The sequence below is a fragment of the Patella vulgata genome, chromosome 4 (assembly GCF_932274485.2).
Source record: "Patella vulgata chromosome 4, xgPatVulg1.2, whole genome shotgun sequence".
NCBI lineage: Eukaryota > Metazoa > Mollusca > Gastropoda > Patellidae > Patella > Patella vulgata.
This window is the reverse complement of record NC_065882.2, coordinates 78,317,592-78,330,329: the sequence shown is the minus strand read 5'-3', so window position 1 is coordinate 78,330,329 and position 12,738 is coordinate 78,317,592. Positions and strand designations below refer to the sequence as shown.

At 36.3% G+C, this 12,738-nt stretch overlaps 1 long non-coding RNA gene across 1 annotated transcript; it reads left to right on the top strand.

The window, feature by feature from the left end:
* The first annotated feature begins 1,333 nt into the window (after nt 1-1,333).
* Nucleotides 1,334-3,836, top strand: LOC126819392 (uncharacterized). Its single transcript, XR_007679597.2, has 2 exons — nt 1,334-2,221; nt 3,060-3,836. It is a non-coding gene; the product is annotated as an uncharacterized LOC126819392 (long non-coding RNA).
* Nucleotides 3,837-12,738: the final 8,902 nt, after the last annotated feature.

The following is a 12,738-nucleotide window of genomic DNA, read 5'->3' as shown; positions in this document are numbered from 1 at the left end:
GTAAATTAGAAACATGTTTAGATATTAGTTTAGTCTTAGTATTTATCAGAAGAATCAAAATCAAAGTTCATAATATGAGCGAGATAGATATCCTCTTGATAGCTAATCAACAGCTCGTATATATCCTTTGGATATGCTTCAGATACCCATTCACATTGTAAATCTTTATTCCAGCCTAGTATCACAGTGCCATCTTGTTTGATCATTGGTTTTGCATCATGTCTCCATATTACTGCTTATTAATGAGCGACGTTTCGACTAGGCTTCTCCCCCCACCCCCCCGGCGTCCACCCCCCCCCCCCCGGCGTCCACCCCCACACCATGGGATTCTTATAAACATATTTAGAGATGTTTCAGTAAGCTCTAAGAAAATAATCATTTATATCAACGTGAACTCATTTCCCGCCAAATTTACCCCCCCCCCCCTCCACACACGCACACCGGCAACCACCCATCCCACCTCGCCACAAATCAAAACAGTTGTCCAGGGGCATCACAAACACTTATTTAGAGATGGGTAGTCCTAGAAATAAATTTATGTTTTATCAATAATCATATAACACGATCATCATTTATGTCAACATTATCACATTTTACCCCAAATGTAGACATTTGCCCCCCATATCTCGAAAACGCCCCACCCCCTTCAAACGCCTGATCACCACCCAGATTCGGAATCTACGCAAAACACTGGTCTAGAAAAACTTGGTCTCATACATTCACAGCTCGGGTGGCGATCCCCCCCCCCCCTTCAGCCACCGGCCTAGTACACTTTATACCATATCACAGTCTCGTATTCTCAGGGAATTAGTATTTCTCGGGAAAATGATGTTTCTTAATATACTCGATCTGTTTCAAATAGAAATGGGGCATTACTTATTATATGCACACTCTACCTCGCTCGTTCTTAACACAATGTCGCTATTCAACTCTAGTTTCAAAATTGCCTGAGTGTAGGGTTTATGAAATATGTACACACCGACAGGACAATTTACCCAATACTACCCAATACCACCAAATACTAACTAAACACTACCAAATACCATCACATACTACATCATTTTCAGTCTCATTTAGTGAAATGTTTGAATGGTTGAAATCATTCAAGGACATGGATAGATAAATCAAATATAGATATGAATTTCTGAAAAAGATAAAAATCATAATAATTATAAACTCAGGTAAGATGACAAATTCAAAATGATCTGAATTACGTAGTTTCTACTATCAGCGTATAACTCAGTCATTGGTAGAGAAATTGGTTTTTCCCAGAATCCATCCTCAGCAACACTTTCTATTCACGATATTATGCTATTTTTAGAGACAGGGAAGTTTCTCGGACTATTTTTATACAAGGAAGAATTTTTTTCAATTACACATAGAGCTTAATTCAGCAACAATTTGGGTTGACTGTATTAAAACGTCGTCGTTGGATTCAACTATCAGCGCATAACTTATTAATTTGTCATCATGGCTATGTCAATTGAAGGTAACCCTCGCATGAGGTTTGAGGGTGGAGTTGATCTGGTTCCGTACAATAGTAGATTAGGAATAGCAGCTTTCTCCAAACCAACAACAGAATCAGAAAAAACCTTAGAAGATGAACTGGATAGAGAAGCAGACGATAATCCCTCTTTCCAGAAAGCTTGGACTGCAGCCGGTAGGGAAAAGAGTCAACTGTCTAAACTTGTCCATCAATACAAAACAACACTGAAGAAGAGTGAGATCAAGTTAATCATGGCATATACCTATGAAGGGAAAGAAGAGGATCCTAAATTTTATAGCGAATTAAATGAAGATTTTCGAGACAGTGATCTAACAGGAGGACGTTTTCCAAATGCCAAAAGAATTTTACGTAATGCGTTGATTAAATTGGGGGAATTTCAGAAAAAAGGGGATAAAACGTTACGTGATGTTCTTTACAGATGGGAGCCTAGTTTCCTTGCGGAGAAATACCGAAAGCAAGAAGATAAGTCGATGCACCTAAACATGTTTACTTCAACCAGTTTGAGGAAGGATTGTCCGCACAAAAAAGAGAACAACATGCAAGTCGAATTCAGAAAGCCAGAAACTGGGGCGTTCATAAGGGATTTTTCTTTTTACTCTTCTGAAGATGAAGTATTGTTGCCACCACTACATGGGAAAATTAAAGTCATTAAAGCATCCGAAGATGGATCTAAATTGCAGGGACCAGTTTTGTAATTCTGTTTTGGAAAACATTGTAAGTTTTTGTTTTTCTTTGTTTTTAATTTTATTAATCAAAGGACTGTTTATGTGAACTTGCTATAATAAAAATAAATCTTGTTTTATTTCTTAACTTCTAAATGAATACAAATAGAACTTACTGTACAATACTAAGTTGTAGATTTATTTCAATGTATATGACGGAAATAATAACGAGAGAGTGAGGGAGAGAAAAAAGAGAGAGAGAGAGAGAAATGGGGTTTAACGTCCACTCGACACAAACTAGGCCATTTCGGGACTAACATATGGTTTAATTTTATTTCAATAATTCACTTGCGTGCAGGGGTCTTTAGCAGTGGGAGGAAACCGGAGGACCTGAAGAAAACCCACGAGTTTTGACAGGCTACCCTACGCCTTGTCACGTACAACCGAGTAATCGAAACCACGTCAGTTGACTCAGTGACAGACCTTATGATACAGCGCGCACGTACTAACCATTCGGCCATCCAACCTCCCTACTAAAGTCGGCTTATTAACAAAATTGTAGCCGTAGTGGCTCAGTGAGTGAGACATTGGCTCTCTAACCTGGTGTTCTCCGTATTGTGCGGTGTGGTCCGCCCTTGTCATTAATGCAAAAACGGGGAGGGGGGGCTGGCAAGGGCTAAGTCAGGTGTCCACGTTGACATACACGTACATAACACTTGACCGTTGCAAATCAATTTCCCGCATAGGCAAATTATTATTGCGGAAAGAGAATTTCTTCAGTACAAGTTATAGTTAGGCTACCATCCTGTCGTTCCATGTATCAATCTTTATACCCTTTTAAATTTGCTGTTCTACTTGTCTTACATCATTTCATTTTTCTCTATTTTCAGAATTTATCAGATGCTATTCAACTATATCAAGAATAAAGTTCTCTATTGATAACAAAGATATTGGTTTAATATTTAAATTTCATCCAATTATTTTATGGATTCCGTGCTCTTTAGTTTAGTGTATTGCTTGCCTGTTGTTGCATTTGAATAATCTGATTAAAACACAGAATCCATTTCGTTTCGTTTTTGTAGTTCAAAATTTTGTTCTACTTATTTTCATTTAACTTTGTGGACATAAGCATATGGGATCAATCTTCTTTTTAAAATGAATCCATCATTAACTAAAACCAATTTTTCACAAAGCTGTGATGATTGTTTATTTTTAATTAATTACACAATAACATAACAATATAAATTACAATATGTTAAGCAAAAAAACAACTTAATATTCCCCATGCTCTGATGTTTGTGCCCGAAAAACGGAACTACATTGACTGAAAAACGGCTTTGGTTGTGGAGGCCATTTGGAATATAAAACAACGAAACGAAATATAGATTTAATCAGATTGTAATTTGAACTGCATGTATTTCTGTATTACTTGTAATTTGAACAGCATGTATTTTTATATTACTTATAATTTAAACTGAGTGTATTTCTGTATTACTTGTAATTTGAACTGAATATTTTTTTGTATTACTTGTCTGTTATTTAATTTGAATTATCGCCAGTTCTTTGAGTGTTTGATATTTTAATTTAACCTATAGACACTGATTTTAAAAATATATATTTTAATTGCTTTTAATAAACACAGTCACATGTCATGACGCCTTACTTTCCATGGCCTTGTTTGTTGTTAACGTTTATAGTATTGAATGTAGTATTATATTGTTACACACGGGAGTGTCAAAATCATCACTCTGTTATGTCAGTTCCGAAGGCTTCGGAGATTTTTGAGAATTGCATGATGTTATTTTCGTTTTAAAAAAATATTTAACACCTTCTGTCATTTCCTGTGTAACTGCAGTATAATCTATCGTAGAAGACAACTCTGAACCTAGTTTAGGATTTTTTAAACTATGATCAAAATATTGACAGGTTTATAGGACTATCTGAAGAAACAAATTTGGGGACTGTTTTAATGGCATTTAATTCACAGCACATAACTTTGTGGACTTAAATTCTCATTTATTGGGCCACTGGCTGACATTTAGGCTTCTCTGGTCGTTATGAAGCAATGATACACAAAAGGTTATTCGAAACGTTACCCAGTAGTAAGCTAACAATTTGGTGAGAAAAATAATCTTAGCACTTATTTCCTGTTTATGGTTTCACTATCAGTATGAGTCACCGTGTATTTATCTCAAGGCGTAACCGGATTCTTAACCTATATCCATAACATAGAATGGTCTCGATGCATTTTACACATAATATTTATTGATCGATTTTATCCGTTTTTAGCGAACAACAAGCTGTAGTATAAATGTGTTCACAGTCTTGTATGAGCATGATCATCAATATTAAATTAGTGTTTCTTCAAACAGAGAATTTCACTTAAGTGAATTACCATTATAATAGCTACATAAACATCCACCTGAAACTGTGAATATTCGGAAATCCTTGGCAGACCATATAAATTCGCCCCCCCCCCCCTTCATCGATTCTAGACCATGAATCAACACGATGTGACATCCAAATTCGGAGAAAAGGGTGAATCCCCTTTACACATAAAACATAACATTATAATTTGATCTATTTTTATACGCTCACATTTTCATGTGGACGTATATTGTCGTCGCCCCTGTCCGTCCGTCCGTCCACAATTGTTTGTGAACAGTCTACAGGTCACAATTTTTTTATCCGATTTCAATGAAACTTGAAATATAGGTTTATCACCCTAAGATCTCGGTTCCTGTCGATATTGGCATGTATCGGACTGTAACTTCATGGATAATGGCCGTATGAAAAATCACGTTTTTAGCTTGTGAACACTGTAGAGGTCACAATTTCTATCCGATTTGGTTTTAACTTCCTGAATTATGGCCCCTGGTTGTACGTAAAATCGCGTTCTTAGCTTGTGGACCTTATAGAGGTAATAATTTTTTTATCCGATTTAAAAAACCGTATCATTATATCACCGTTAAACCCTAAGGAAGGCTGAGTTCGAATTCTGTGAAAATCGGCCCAAAACTGACAGATAAAATGGCCGCCGTTCGTTCTCAAATAGCGTAAAAATATGGTATATCAAGGTTGTGGACCCTATAGAGGTCACAATTTTTATCCGATTGTGCTGAAACTTGAAATGTAAGTTTATAACCCACAGATCTCGGTTCCTGTCGATATTTGTGCATACCGGAAAGTAACTTCCTGAATTATCGCCCCTGATTGTACGAAAAATTGCGTTTTTAGCTTGTGGACCCTATAGAGGTAATAATTTTTATCCGATTTAAAAAAAAAAAACGTATTATGATATCACCGTTACACCCTAAAGACGGCTGAGTTCGAATTTCGTGAAAATCGGTCCAAACCTGACAGACAAAATGGCCGCCCCTCGTTCTCAAATAGCGTAAAAATATGGTATATCAAGGTTGTGGACCCTATAGAGGTCACAATTTTTATCCGATTTTGTTGAAACTTTAAATGTAAGTTTATACCCCAACGATCTCGGTTCCTTTCGATATTTGCGCATATAGAATTGTAATTTCCTGAATTGTGGCCCTTGATTGTAGGAAAAATCACTTTGTTTTTAGCTTGTTCTCTATCCATCTCTCGAAAATGTGGGCGTATCCTGCCTGGCAGCCGCTGGTTTCAAACAATATGTTGGTTTATAAGTTAACCAATTTGATTAAATAAATCATAATAATATATTTAGTTTTGGATTGAATTTGTTTTTTTGGGTTTTTTTCCCGTTTGTTTTTGTATTGTTTTGATTCGGTGTGTGTGTATCGGTTTTAATTAGATAAGCTACTATAATTTAAAGCTTATGGTTATAATATATTTCGAACTAAGTTAAAAAGAAAAAGAAAATCCAAAACTAGCAGAATTTGGAACACACTCTGATTACAGCCAATTAAAGTGTGCGAAAATTGAACTATTTTTTAAAAGCTACTTATTTTAATAGAATACGCCATTACAACCTTTTAATATGTTATTGGTAAGTATAAATATTCTGAAATATATTGAAATTTCAGCATATTGACACAGATTGGGGTAAATGAAATAAACACCAATAAAAATACGCCATGCAGTTGCTAGAAGCAAAGTTGCTCCTGACAGAACCGCTACGGCCTGGCCTTATTTCAATTTCCAACTGAAAGAATATATTTTAACGTGCAGCCCGGGAAACACGGGACCACGGCTTTTCCGACATGCTAGGCCCCAGACCTCATAGCTGACAAGGCACGAGGGCTGGCTGAAAAGTTGTAAGTCTATCTGTGTAAGACCACACTGATCAGCAGTGAATTTTCGCTATTCCGCTACAATCACTGATAAGGATGACATCGATGCGACTTAATGAGCCACAAATATTAACTTTTTTTCCTCCGACAAATTAAATTCTAAAACATTTTTTTATGTATTAAAAAAATAAATAAAGACGTTTGACGTATTTGTAGGTAAGAATTATTTCCTATTTAGTGTAAATGGGTATTAAAATGAGTAAAAGACTCCATTCTGCCCGAACTAGAACGTCTTATGTAAACAATGCACGCGCCATTGAGTCAATGATTTACGCCGCGTGATGAGACGTCATGTGTTGAAGGTAGTCATTTTTTACAGAGATATTAGAAGAATTTCGTAATCCTCTGTGAAACAGATTTGTGTAAGACCTGTCCAAGGTCGATGGTTTCCATTAATTTCCCTACGGAGTTCCCTTAGAGGTGTAGACACGTTTGCCAACGATGTTGCAAGGCCTGGATGTCGGTCAGGATCCGGAATCTGACACGTTTCTGATCCGCAGTGTGGAGCTATGGCACCCATCTTCCAGAAATGGTTGTCATTCCTAATTCATTGGCGATAATCTGCTCGCACCCCTCTCATGAGAGATGACCACCACACTGGCATATGCCGAGTGGCCAATCGTTGAGTCGATCAGCTATCACCATGTAATGCACCCGGGTAATGTTTTCTTAAATAATTGCTGTCGATGGCCTTCCAGGGCGCTGGTCATCACCAAAGCTCTCTCTACCGCGCTTAAATTCCGCAGCCCGCTTTTTTACTGGTGATTTCAATGGGTAGGTTTACAAGATGGCCTGATAGGACAACAATATTAATTAAATACTGTTTGAGTTCTTATGTCATTTAATGATTGTACTTGTTGATGGTAAAAGTTTGTTTCAACCCAATCGGCATATCCTTTTCAGGCTTATAATTTTTCAGCCAGCCCCGGTAAACCTATATGACAAACCCCTAGATATTTCGCTTGAATATTAAACAAACGGCGGTGAATCTAGTGACACAAGAGAAGGGTAGAAGGTATTTGTATAAAGTCACGTTCTCTAAGGCAATATTATTTAGAGCGTGGCATTTATTATTTCGTGGATGAATGCACTACGTAATCAATTATTTGAAACATTAATTTCATAAGGATGAAATGCGCGACATACTCAATGATTTGAAATATGAATTTCATATGGATGAAATGCACAGCATACTCAATTATTTGAAATAAGAAATTTCAAATTTCCCCCAAATAGTGTTTCGATAGAGCTTACTAGGATTAAAGTTACATTGCCACTCTCGCGAAGCATACAATCTAATTAATTTGGGACGATCCCATATTCAAAATATTCATTATACGAAACCAACATGAGTTGAATACTGCTAAAATCATCTGCATGATTCGTAAATTATTATCACAAACAGGATATCTCGGCGAAGGCTTGGCTCATTTGTCTACATTTGCACACGATCTACTTCGAACATGCCCAACTTACTACACGTCAAATCGAAGAATGTTTTGTAACCTACAAAATCACATATTCATATTAAATGGATTTTCTTTCAGAGACAAAACTGCAATGACAAAGGATGCCAAATAGTTTATTCAATATTATTACAGATACATTATTCAAGAGCTAAATTTAGGCCTTAAATGTTAATTAGACATTTATTGACAGGACAAGACCATAATCAACCATCGGTGCCATCGGATACTCGACTCGAGATTTTAACTAGGTTAATGATTCATTACCATAATTACCATAATAAACAATCAATGCACACATAATTATTATCAAAAATACAAACATTGATAACTTGGCTCAGAAATTTTCAAGATATTCATTTTGCATGATTTATTTTTGAACTATTATAGCAAGAACGGTCACCTCTTTATCTAAATCTAACATAATGTATCTTTAACGTCCGCGTCCATCGAAATGATATTGCCGGCAAAGCAAATAACTATCAGAGGCTACATGTAATCATGGATAATAAAGGTGACCTTTTGATTGGAGTTAGTATAAGAATTAATATGAACTTTGTTGTAGAAAAATAAAATTATTGTGCATAATATACATATCTAAATGTACCGATAAACTTCTGATGAATAAAACACAGTACAACTTTATATAATTTTATAGTTTGTTGTATACGCCCACATATTGTCGTTACCTAGACTGTCTGGTTGTGGTTTCGATTCCCCGCCTATCCAACCTCGTGAGTTTTCTCCAGGTCCTCCAGTTTCCTCCCACTGCTAAAGACACCCATGCGCCAGCGAATTATTGAAATGAAATTGAACCATGTGTTAGTCCCAAAATGACTTGTTTGTGTCGAGTGGACGTTAATGTCTCTCTTTCTCTCTCTCGGTACATCTAATTGTGTTATTGCCTAATTAATATTAAGATTGTCAAATATCAGATATCTTTACTCTAGTTGTTTCGCAATATTTGTAATCCAATATACTATGATCCTATGTGTCACGAATCACGTGCAGCCTACCCGAGTTTCGTAATTGTTTCACTATCGTATTTAATACCTGAACAGAACAATAAAATTGCAGCCCTTGAAATATGTTTTCTAATTTGGACGTATACTGGGGCGAGATGGAACATGGGCCATATTTTAAAACTTGTTTCAACAAAAATTATAGTGGCATTCAGACATAATAACAAATAACTGCTATCCAACGTTTCACCAGTATATTTAACCCGTTAGAAACCCAGATTATATGTCCTCTGGGGATGGATATGAGTTGTGGGGGTGGGGGTATATCTGCAGAATAGGCTGATAGACAGGTGGTGGGGAGGGGTGGGTCTTGAAGCCATATTCCAGTGCAACGCTCGCTGCTGCGTGAACCGTGTGAACTGGAGCATTGTACCGGATCAGCCAGACCAGACACTTCGGCGACGTATACCTCGGCATTTTTCTTTGATTTGATCAAGCTACCGGCGCAATTCATCTGTGCAATATGTAGTATTATGGTGGAACCCTTCTTTAGATAATCTTATCATAATTACGGTGGCTATGGCCTTTCCACTGCAAGATGTTCTTTTGATCGTTTTGGGCGTTGGTGATGTCAGTGCTTTCACTGAATACTTTGACTTTTTGTCTCTAGGTCTAACATGTGAACCAAGGTTTCATCCCGCGTAACGATATGACCCAAGAAATGGCGTGGATTTATCTCGTAGACAACATTCTGGGCAGGCACCCAGTGTTCATATGCAAATGTTCATGGATTATTCGTTCCACTGATGTTTTGCTAATGTCATGTGCAGTAGCTAACTGTCTAACGGTTACCAGCTTTTCCTGCATTATTGTGTTGAGAACAGCATCAAAGATCTCTTGGATGGTCAATTCACAAGGACGACCAGACCATGGTTCGTCTTGAGCTGATCCTACCCCTTGTAAATTCGGCACACCGCTGTTTGACTGTAGGCTTACTATACCACGTAGCATTGTAAAGTAATGTTTTTGTCATATCATCATGCATTTGCTTTGACGTAGACTTTTTCAAATGAGGGTAGTTAATCACGGCTCTGCACTTGGTTTTCTTCAATTTGAGAGCAATTACGGAGAGGGTCATGGAATTCATGTTTTCCCTTTCAAGCACCTGCTGCGATACTTGTCTAGCAACTGAACAGATTGGTTGAAGTTTATGGTGAGGCCGGAAACTTTTGGGACACCCCTTGTAAATCCAACACTCTACGCTCTACAAAGTTGAAAAGAGCAATAATACGTCTAAGACACAGCACTGTCTTGGAATAGAAAGAGTCTTTATATTACAACATTTTCCGGCTGACAAAAGATTATGTATTAAATGTTCAAATCACTGAGTCGACAAAAGAATGTCACGTCCTCTTTAATTGTAATTTTTGTGACGAATTAAGATTTTAGTATATTCACAGTTCTCTTAAAACAAATATCATTCCGATTCATTTTGCTTTAACATGTTGCACGTAACCGTCCAATCGAAATAGCCAACAGTCTAACTATTGTAGCATAATACGAGCGTATATCAAACATTAACTTTTGATAAACTTACAATAATACACATAGATATATCACGACCTAATCAATACACTTAATTATGCCACTTACATATAGGTGATCTACAATTTATGTTATCGGGTGTGTTTTTTATTTGTTTGTCTTTTTTTTGTTTTTTATATCTCCAATCTGTTTTCATATCTATGTTATTTGTGCATTATATCGTCAAGCTGAAGCAAAAATTGCCCAAGTCATTTTTACAGAATTTTCCAGGAGAGACAAAAAACTGTTTTAAATTAAAGGTTGTGATCGCATTAAGTTCAAATTTTGCTTTACCTTATATTAATATGATCTTCAGCAAATGGGTATGGTATTTTTGTAATGTGTGCATTTATCATGTTATTAAATGACTTAGGCAATTTTTGTATTTGCACAAAACTGACTTAGGCAATTCTTGCCTCACTTGACTATTATTATAGGAAATAGGTAGTCGTTAAATTAATCAAGATAATAGTGTATTATGGATTTATGGAACTAGAATGCCGCATTACTGTGGTCACAAAGACAAGTAAAGACTTTCACGGAAAAATAATTGAATTGGATTGATCTACACATAGTCAAAGTATGTCATATAAATCGTTTGTTAACAACAGTATTATGGTTGGAATAACCTTAACGGTTTCTGTGCATGAATCAATTCGGAATGATTGCTTGTAGAGTATAAGTTGCTAAAATAGGTAAAAAAAACAGGAACAATGAATTTTCATCTTTATAGTGACAAATAGATGAAATAAGCAAAATGAAATAAAAACGGCATACGCCATATGTGTGCTTTGAGGGAAATTTTGCCTAGACGGCAGCGCTACATCCTAGTCTTATACTAAATACGTTCTGCCAAGTGTTCTTTTACGTGTACATCTGTGTTCACGGGACCTCGTTTTTTTCCATCTGAACTAGACAGATGTCTTTACCAGACCCTCCGTCCTGCACCATCGACAAGGATAAACCCCGACGGAAAATCACGATGAACTTTCTTGGCCAACACCGAGAGCGAACCCGCGACCCGCAGGCTAGGTAGTCAGCGTCTTACTCACTGAACCATCGTGTTTACATTGTAGCTAAATTTGAACGGGTTTCGATACGGTTTACCAAAATGTGGTATGGACCAGATTCCTGTCATCCGGGTTGGACGATAAAAATAGGTCACGTGTTTTCGTTCTCGTGCACGTAAATGAACACTTGGAACTTGTAACTTCAGTTATGAATGATGTCATACATCGCCTTATCATTAGCTAATGTAACTGTGTGAATATTCTTTAGGAATCAAACAAATTGCAAAATATCATCAAAATACAGAGCAAGCTAACAATAAAAATGTTTTAATCACCAATCTGGGCCCTGTTTCACGAAATTTTAATTAAAGATAAAATCCAAATTTTAGTAGATACTTCAATTTTGATTGGCTAAGCACTAAAATCAATCGAATGTTATCCAATCAAATTACTAAAATTTGGATTCTATCTTAGTTAAAATTTCGTGAAATAGGCCCCTGATATACAACATTAAAATTTATCATCATGGATTAAAATTAAAAAATAAACATTGAATAAATTAAGACATAATGTAAATTATTATTTCAGTAGTTCATTCATAAGGATCTCATCTTAAAATTGACTATTTTAAATGAGTAAATATACATAGGCTTTTACAATGTTATGGCAGATTTCACTCACAAGGGAGATTGTCATAAAAAGCATGAATCTCAGGCGGAATAACAGTTTTGAGAGCTTCTAAATCCATGGACCACACAGATACCAGAGATTCATTTGGGTGTGCCCAGCAACCAAGAATTTTTTAATTATGGTAATTCCCATTTTATTTGCGAGATGATAATACACACTAGACACAACGGAATTTCTATTTTGATAGCCACAGCCATCTGACCAAATTATTAATTTTTCTATTTTGGGAGATTTTTCCAAATGTTGCTTGAAATGCGAGTACTGATGCCAGGCAAAAACATCACTTGTTAGGTCTCCATTACATTCGTCCCATACGTAGTTGTAACCATCACATGAATTCATGTTGTGGATAGTAAAGTTATGCGTTTTTAGTTTTGTTTTGTAATACATGCAGCTTGCATCAGTTTTAGGGCATAGAAGAATGGCTTGTAAATCCATGGACCACACAGATACCAGAGATTCATCTTTAAAACTGTTAAGTACGTCATCTCTCTTCTTATTCCTAGCAGCATCTTTTGCGAAAACGTGGTTATTATATACTGATACTTCTATATTTTGGTGCTTGAAACCA